The sequence below is a fragment of the Meleagris gallopavo genome, chromosome 1 (assembly GCF_000146605.3).
Source record: "Meleagris gallopavo isolate NT-WF06-2002-E0010 breed Aviagen turkey brand Nicholas breeding stock chromosome 1, Turkey_5.1, whole genome shotgun sequence".
Lineage (NCBI taxonomy): Eukaryota > Metazoa > Chordata > Aves > Galliformes > Phasianidae > Meleagris > Meleagris gallopavo.
Window position 1 is genome coordinate 58259983 of NC_015011.2, and position 8699 is coordinate 58268681.

Genomic DNA, 8699 nt, shown 5'->3' on the forward strand with positions numbered 1-8699 from the left:
AAAAAGAAAAAAAAAAAAAAAGAGAGAGAAAATGGAGCCTACAGTGCACAAAGCTTTTATACTGGAATGCATGTGCATGCAGAAATAAGGGAAGTATTCCGGTATGGTAAGATGGCCGACAGTGTTGAGAGCATTGTGTCATGCTGTTGGCTCCCTTGGTTTGTAGTGAATATTTTACATAATTTGTTGGGATTTGTCTTTAAAGCCCCAGATCCCAGAAGTATGCAATTATGTGAAAATACGAATTGTCATTTCAAAGAAAAGGAAGTATTCATATTGCACAGAAAAATTGTGAAACTCTCCAAAATGTAATTTCAGAAACCATAAAGGAAAGAAAATGAGCCCTGAAACTTAACCTTTTTTAAAAAAACAAACAAACAAAAAGCTTGCATTATACATTTTCATTTTGTTAGTGATTTCTGAAAACTCAGTGTTGTCAGTGCACTTCACATAATTCAGATGCAGTAATAGTGGCAGGCAAAAAGCCAAATCCTTCCCTGAAAGTGGGTGTTGCTTTGAAAAGGATCAGGAGTTGGTCTAAATACAGAGCCCAGCCATAAAAACTGAGCAGGTGAGACTTAAAACACTGAGATTTACAGCATGACATGATGAGTTTCCAGTCTAAATTGTTCACTTTAATCATGTGCCAGTGTAAAAGAGATGTGGTGCTATACACTGCTGCATGCATCTGCTCCCTTTGCCATGCATTGTGCAGAGTCTCATTTCTCATGTGGACCCCTCAGCCCAGTGAGAACAGCATGGGAACAAATCATACAAATCGTTCTCCTTCCAGCCTTTGACATTGTATCTATCTGGCCTGCTTTTAAAGTCAGGTAGCAATACTTTCAAGAGTAAAGTCAGGAGAAGCAATACTTCCCCTGCAGTATGGAGAGTGCAGGAGATAAGCAGTTGCATACGGATGGATGGAGGTGAGATATGTGTCTTTTTATCTGCCTGAGAAACATGGGATGCTATGCACAAAAGCTGTAGTGATATAAGAAGCAGGGTTAGCTATTCGCTATTAACGTATCATTGTAAATGGAATTGGTTTGAAAAGTAAAGAAAATATTTTAGAAACTGTTAAAAGGGAGTAAAGAGCACTGCATTTTTTGTGCCTTTATTACAGTCTTCCCAGTAGCCAAACTTAATTAAGAAGGTAGAGCATTCTCCAGTCTTTTATTTTTCCTATGTATTCCATTTTTTATAATAGTAATAATTAAAAAAAAAAATAGAATAAAAGAAGTTATTTCTGTTGATTTAATGGATGTATCTTTTTCTTTCTTATGTTTCTTTTATTCATCTACGAGTGTACTTCAGGATATACTATGGGAGAAATTTGCAGGGACTGAGCTGGTAATTGAAGTTCATGGTGGTATTCAAAGTGATATGCATCATTTTAGTTCCCTGGCAACATCATAAATATCTTTTTTTCTTTTTTACTTCAACACAGTTAAGGCCTACCAATATACACAGCACATGGAATTACTAAGTTGATATGTGGAAATGTCTTTTCATCCTATTTAACTTTACATTTTTCTTCTCATTCCTGACTCTGGGTGATAGAAGTCTCTGTCACCTAGAGTTTGACTTCAAATAAAATAAAAATAAACAAAACAGTGATGAATACCTTCTGTTGTAGTATAAGTTTTCATTGCAAGGCAGTATTATCGAAGCTAATATAGTATACATCTTGGGGACATATTGGAAAAACAATTTGTGGTGTTAAGCTTTAACAATATTGAGTGAGTGTACTTTTCATCTCAGTAGTGTTGTTTTTTTTTCTGCTAGGTAATATATATTTTTATTGAATTATTAAATCAGATGTTTCCATTTATTCTCTGTGATAAAATACCCAGCAAAACTACATACTTGGTGGTATTACTATTTCATGCTGTGTGTGTTTCTTCTTCTATACTAATAAATGCAACAGACCAAGTTGTTAAGAGCAAGTGGAATAGATCAGATTTGAGCTGTTAGGTATTTTTGAGTTTCGTTACAAAATTGGATTAGGAAATTTGCTGATAAGTTTGAATGATGGTGAACTACTGCAGAAGCTTATGTCCTGTCCTATTAATTTAATAACAGAGATATAATCTCGGGCTTTTCAGATGTTGGTTTTTTTTGGAAAACAAACAAACAAAAGGCTGAAATTTATTTATAATTATTCTTATTTATATATGTCACATACAAGCTTTTTTTGGTGTAGTGCTTATAATAGAAATTGGAGGTCCAAGTCTTCCATATTTTGTCCTTGTTCTTTCACTGGCTTAACCTCTGTAGGATAAAAAATGATATCATATCAAGAAATTTTAGAGATAGAAAAAAAAAAAAAAAAGAGTATATGAATGGAACTGTCGTTAATATAAAGCTTTCCTACTCTCTTCTTTTGCATTTCTGCCTTATGTGTGCTATACAAGTGTAAAATAATGGGAATTATGTGGACATTTTCTTTAGTTTTTGTCAAAATTAGTATTTTAGATTAGTCATTTTAGACATTCTTTTGATATTATTCGTGAATCCAGGAAATAAATAAAAATAATTTTAAGGCCACCTGGAAATAAAGATCAGTCAAAAGGCATTCAAATCTTTACATCTCATGGAGAAAGCTCTAAACTAAGGAGACCAAAATATGGCTTTCACTATACCAGATTTTTTGTTTGTTTGTTTAACTCTTATTCTGTGCTTTCTTGCAGTGGGGTTATATAGCTCCAATTCTGAACACCACTCTTTTGACTTTGAAACTATGTAAGACTTCCTTGAAGATTAACAAGACTGAAGAGAAAAATCAGAAATGGCATACTTTGGAAAGGTGCCTTTGTCAGGTGGTGAATTTCTTGAAGGACATGCTGGACATCAAGCATCTTACCCGGCATACCATTCTGGTTCTTACGGAAAGGTCTATCTAGGCTTTGATCAAATAGTTGATGAAGTCAACAATGAATTTTTCTTTTATGGTTCATCACATTTACATCATCATGAAGAACATTTTTTCACATCAGATAACTTTAGTCTGAATGTGCCAGAACAACAACTTTGCAGTCATCCTTCAGTTGCTTGTGGTGAACTTCACTCTGAAAATTTTGTACCTCACTGGCAACAAGGCACAATGTCACCAAATATAGGTTTCAAGTCGTCCTTACTGTCTGATGATGGAAACTTCTCTCTGATGGATTCCTACCCATACAATCAAGAGAGAGAAATCTACAGAAGGAATAGTATAACTGCAGTCACCAATGTGTTTAATTCAAATGTGGAGAGAGGCTACACATATTGGAATTTTCAGATTGCTTTTGATAATGTAGATGCTCAATGTTCTGTTTTCTTGGACAACTATCCACTTGGAGAAAGAAGAGATGAAAGTGGAAATGGGGAAGCCTGTTTAACCAATACTTCCAGACAATTCAGCATAGGACCTACCTGGCCAAACAGCTCTGGACATGACAGAGAGGTATTTATATTTTCTGATATTAAGCGTTTTGTAGCAGAAATTCTAAGTCACGGAAACAGTGACTGAGCCTCTGCTGGGAAGGCAGGGCCAACCCAGGGGAGCTCAGATGCATGCAGTGCACCTGAGTGACAGGAAGGGATGGAGCCAGGATCTACCCCTTCCCAGTCCTCATTTAAGGGTTGGAAGTGGAGGCAAGGGTATCTTACTGGAGGTCCCTGTATTCCTGAGGCCTTCTGAAGGTAAGCAGCTTCTTTCCTATTTCTATGCACACTGTTGCATTTGAGCAAACCCTCACTTGCTGTAGTCTAGGACCTTGTTGCTTAGCTATCACTGATGTGCTTTCCATCACGTTACATGTTTAAAATTCTTGATGCTTATTGCCCATGTCCTTACACTTTATGTATGCAGTCAAACTGATGCAACATGGATTAGAAGCACTTTATTTTAAGACCTGATGAAAAAGAAAATATTTATGCTTTGGGGGAAGGAAAAGCTTTTAGTTCTGTAGAGAATTTTTGTCAGTTGGCCAAAGACAAATATGAGATTTCTTATTTGCTTCTTATTTGCTCTTTACTACTTCCTAAAACAGAGACGTATGGAAGCACCAGGTGTATTTTCCAATAATTGTGTAACTTCTGATTTCTCGGCAGTCAGAATTTCCCACAGTGTTTTTATATGTTTACAGAAGGCATGCCCTCAAACAATCAGTACATGATTAGTTAACAGCGTGAAAACATTCAAGCATCCTCTTCCTTTGATTCTAATATCAGAAGAGAACCCAGCAGACCATAAAAAATAACTTCTGAAGGGAAGATGCCTACTCTGTCTAGCTAATCAGAATTTTATAAAGACATAATCTTTGTCCCACCTGCTTCATGTTTTACCTGATTTATAATTAGTGTCAACATATTTCTTCAACCTACTAATTGAATACATATATATATCATTTTAAAGTAATAATGCAAGTTTTACACCTAGTATAAAATGAAATATTTCTATTGGCTCTAATGAAAATTTGCTATTTTAAATCAAAGAGAACCTAGATTATGGTCTAGAACTCATGAGTGGTTCAGAATATAACCAGTAATATGGTTTTGTGCCATTATAATTATTTGGCTTATAAAACTGCAACAGAGGGATAAGTAAGAAATGTGGAATAAGGAGTGTTTGAAATAGATAACAAATTGGTTTGACTGGATATGTAACCTGAGATTCAAAACAACGCTGCATTATGATGAATGTGTTTTTCTGTCAAGCCAGATTGTTTGTGTTTCACTTGACTGATATATCCTTACTCTGAGAGATGAAATATACCATGTCCTGACTTCACCATGTGCTGCATATACTTATGTGTGTGTATATAATTCTCTTCTAAAAATAAATACACCTACTGTGGCTGTGAAAGCTCGTCCCTGTAACATTCAGCCTTTAGCTGTCTTTCTGAAGCAAATATATGTTGGTTTTTTTTCCTTCTTCTATCAGGTGTTCATACCTCTGTTTATGGCTTTGCTATTTTTAATAATGATGTCTTCTAGGATTCCCATGGCTCTCTCTGATGTCGTATCCCTTCATTTTTGTTTTTTCAAAATTCTGTCATAGAGAAGGAAAAAGAAAATGATAAATCTTCCCTTTCCCCTAGTTCTTGTTAGCATTCTGAATCATTACAGGAAACCTGAAATAGCCTACAGGATACTCCAGCACCAGGAATATTAAAAGACAGTTTAGCTACACCTTCTGCTTTTATCTCTGAGTAATCACAGTATCATAAAGCAAAGGGAAAGAGACATTTGATTGACTTGTTTCTCTGTCTGTGAATAGAGAGAACTATAGAAGTAAAGAGGAGGAGTGTATTTGGAGGGAAATTAATCTGAGGACGGGAACTCTTAAAATTAATCCAAGACATTACATTTAGGAAGCTCAGTGATTAATACAAGAAGTGGAGATTAACAAGTGGAGAGACAAAAGGCTGTTGTTCATTCTTTTTGGAATTTTTTGTTTGTTTTTAACTTACAATAGGAAAACTAAAGCATACTGATATCTTGATGAAAAGAACAACAAGACTTCTAAGGAGTTAACTAGAAAACAATGGGATTCAAACAAGCAGAAGGAGATTAAATTGTTGTATGCAATGAAGACGTGCTAGAGGAAGCAGGAATATAAGAAGAGGTACAAATGCTTCTGATGGAGGAAGAGAGAATTATAGAGGAGGGAAGAGGAGAAGAGTGAGTCAAGGGCAAATACAACTGAAAGTGTGGGAGGATTTGATTTAAGTCAGGGAAGTGTTTGAGCAGTTTAGCTAGAAGAAAAAGAAATGGGAGAAAGGAAAGAATTTGTAGCAGAAAAATCAGTGTGGTAAAAGTAATTCCTTTAGGGAGAAGCAACTATATCAGGACAGAAAACGAAACAAGTCAAGGAAATGGCAACTGAGTCTTGAGATAGCAAGAGAAGGAAAATAAGTGAAAGAAAACTTGGGACAAAAAAAAAAAATAACTGGGAAGAGGTAAATCATTGCTACCAAGCTGGAATCTTTTGAGAGGATTACAAGGGCAGAAGAATAGCACTGATGCTGAATAAGACTATCAGAATGGCTAGCAAAGTGGAACACCACAGCAGAAGAAAGAATGAGCACAGTTGAAATTTGTGAAGTCCAGGACATATGAATGATGCATTTGAGCAGGAGGAGTTGAGAATTATGGCTACAGATAGAATGAAATGGGAAAGGATGCTGAAACATGCAGCTTAGTACTGAGATAGGTCATAAGTGCACAAGCTGAAATATTCACATTACTGAAATTATACTGTCATTTCGATCCTGAGCTCTTGGATGCAATTGTACGGCCCTAGGCTTTGTTTAATGCATGCTATTTGAAATAAGTCCTTCGTAATAAAACAAACATTAATTTTCTGTGGTCTTGTCACCACCAAGTCAGATACTCAAAAACACTGTAGAAACGATCTTTGTAACATCTGTGACAAGTAATTTTATTTTATCCGCATTAGAAAGAATGCTACAATACAACCTATAAAGTATCCAGTAGACTTCTGCACTTCATTTAAGATGTTTAGGATCAAATTTTTTCAGAATAACTAGCAATGCTCACTTCCCACAAATCCAGACATTATTTCAGCTTATGGACTTCAGAAATGAGGAATACGCAAATATTATTTGTTTTTGAGAAAGGACAGTTCAGGTGAGTCAACCAACATCATATGAAAAGTCTGTGGATGGGTGGAAGATTCCTGGGATGCACTGTTACTTTATCCCTGTCATTGTCAGTTCTTCTTATATCCAGTTCTGTCTTGTTCACTGCACTCTTTCAGATCTTTGCAATGGGTGATAATCAGAGACCCATAAAAAAAAAGTGTGATCATGTAACTAAAATGTTATTGTTATATGCAATGGCAAGAAGTTAAAGTTTCTGGACACCTGAAAACAGAGACAACAGGGTTAAGAGAAGAACAGGGAGTCCGTTCACTATCACTCAATTACCATCAGAGGCAAAAGCATTCCATGTTGAGAGTAATGTAATTTACTGCATACTAGTAACAGACTAAAGCAACGAGAACTAAAAGCAAACTAAAGCCACTTTCCTCCTCCCAAGCAACGCAGGGGTATGGGGAATGGGGGCTACAGTCAGCCCACAACGCTTCATCTCTGCCGCTTCTTTGTGGCTGCTCTGCCTCTGTTCCATGTGGTCTGACACGGGGCAGTGCTGGGCTCTGCTCACAGAGGCCAGCCCCGCAGCCTCCTGCTACCGAAACCTTGTCTCATAAGCCCAATACAGAACTATAGATCTACTGTATAGCTGTCTGCCCCAGAACAGGTTTGAGTCAGTTAGCAATGTTACAGTAATTCCCTCTCTGCAGACTACTGCTAGTCTACATAGAATTTCAGGCAGAAAAACTGCCAGCAAACGCTCAGAGATCCTGCTCTCACTTCAATCTCCTGCAAGAGAGGGTCAGGATCCCTTCTTTGTCAAGCTCCTTTTTGCCACCTTTTAGTAGTTAATCACATCCTTCAAGCCATGAACTTGGGGATCCACATCCTCATGGCTGGTCAGCCTTTCCTGGATACGGCGCTCGCCTTGGTTATATTCCAAGATCATAGAATCATAGAATTGTTTGGATAGAAAGGGACCCTTAAGATCATCTACTTCCAACCCCCTGGTATAGGCAAGGACACCTTCCTCTAGACCAGGTTGCTCAAAACCCCATCCAGCCTGACCTTCAATGCTTCCAGGGAGGGGGTATTCACAGCCTCACTGAGCAACAAGTTCCAAATGTTCCTCCTTTCTCAGTTCCCAGCTACTGTTTTGCTTTTTATACATTTAGCTCCATTCAATGTCCTGTCCATATCATCTTTTCTCACCTGTGGCCCAGTTTTCTTAATTTTCCATTTATTAGCTCTCTTCTTTCATGCATTTTTTTCCCTGGGTTCTATAATGACAGAATTTCAAGAAAAGAAGGAAGTTTTGTGCTTCTGGAAGAAGAGCGTTTCCAGACTTCTCTCCCATGGGAGTCTCCTTCAGTGCTCCTGTTGTGGTAGTCACAGCTTGTCCTTTCTTTTCAACTTCAGGCTGGCGTGGTCCTTACGTCTGCAGAGCTCTTGTCCATTGCTGCTCACCTGCAAGATTTTAGTTTGCTTGAGTTTTGATAACTGTCTAATGTTGGGAGCCCATTCCGGTTACCAAGTCATCTGAATATTGAGCCTTTACCAAAAATTTTTAATAATGTCCATTGAGGTAGAAAACTAATCACAGACAGGAAAAAGTGAAGCAGCAGAGTTGTGGTTTGCAGTGAATTGATGGAACTCCTGCAGCCATTCAGCACCTTTCTTAATACCAGAGCATGATGGCCTTCTGCTTTGTATTGCTAAGTTTAATTTCAATCTGTAATTTCAATCTCCATCTCATCCATTGCTTTTTCCTACAGATATTCCTTTTTATTTTTTCCCCTGCTATTAATGATGCCCTCTTATTATCTTTAAATTTCATTAACATTCTTCTAATGCTTGTGCTATTGTGGTTAATGAAAATATTAGATACAGTGAGTCTCAAGACTGGTAGGATTTATTAAGAGTTTGTATAACTTCCAAACCACTGCCACTGTGGTTTCCTCACTGATCAGCTTCTATCAGATCTCTCATATTTCCTTTTATAATAATCCTATCTTTTGAACTGCATTTAAAATTTCCCAGCCAGCAAGTCTTCAGGAACATTGCACATCTTTTTTCCAGAAGAAGAAGGAGAAA

The 8699-nt window shown here is 37.1% G+C and overlaps 1 long non-coding RNA gene across 1 annotated transcript; it reads right to left on the reverse strand.

Moving 5' to 3' along the window:
- Positions 1 to 2139: 2139 nt before the first annotated feature.
- On the reverse strand, positions 2140 to 8399 carry LOC104911718. Its single transcript, XR_794133.3, has 3 exons — positions 7818 to 8399; positions 4941 to 5038; positions 2140 to 2274 (listed from the first exon to the last, which is right to left on the reverse strand). It is a non-coding gene; the product is annotated as an uncharacterized LOC104911718 (long non-coding RNA).
- Between the last annotated feature and the right edge of the window lie 300 nt (positions 8400 to 8699).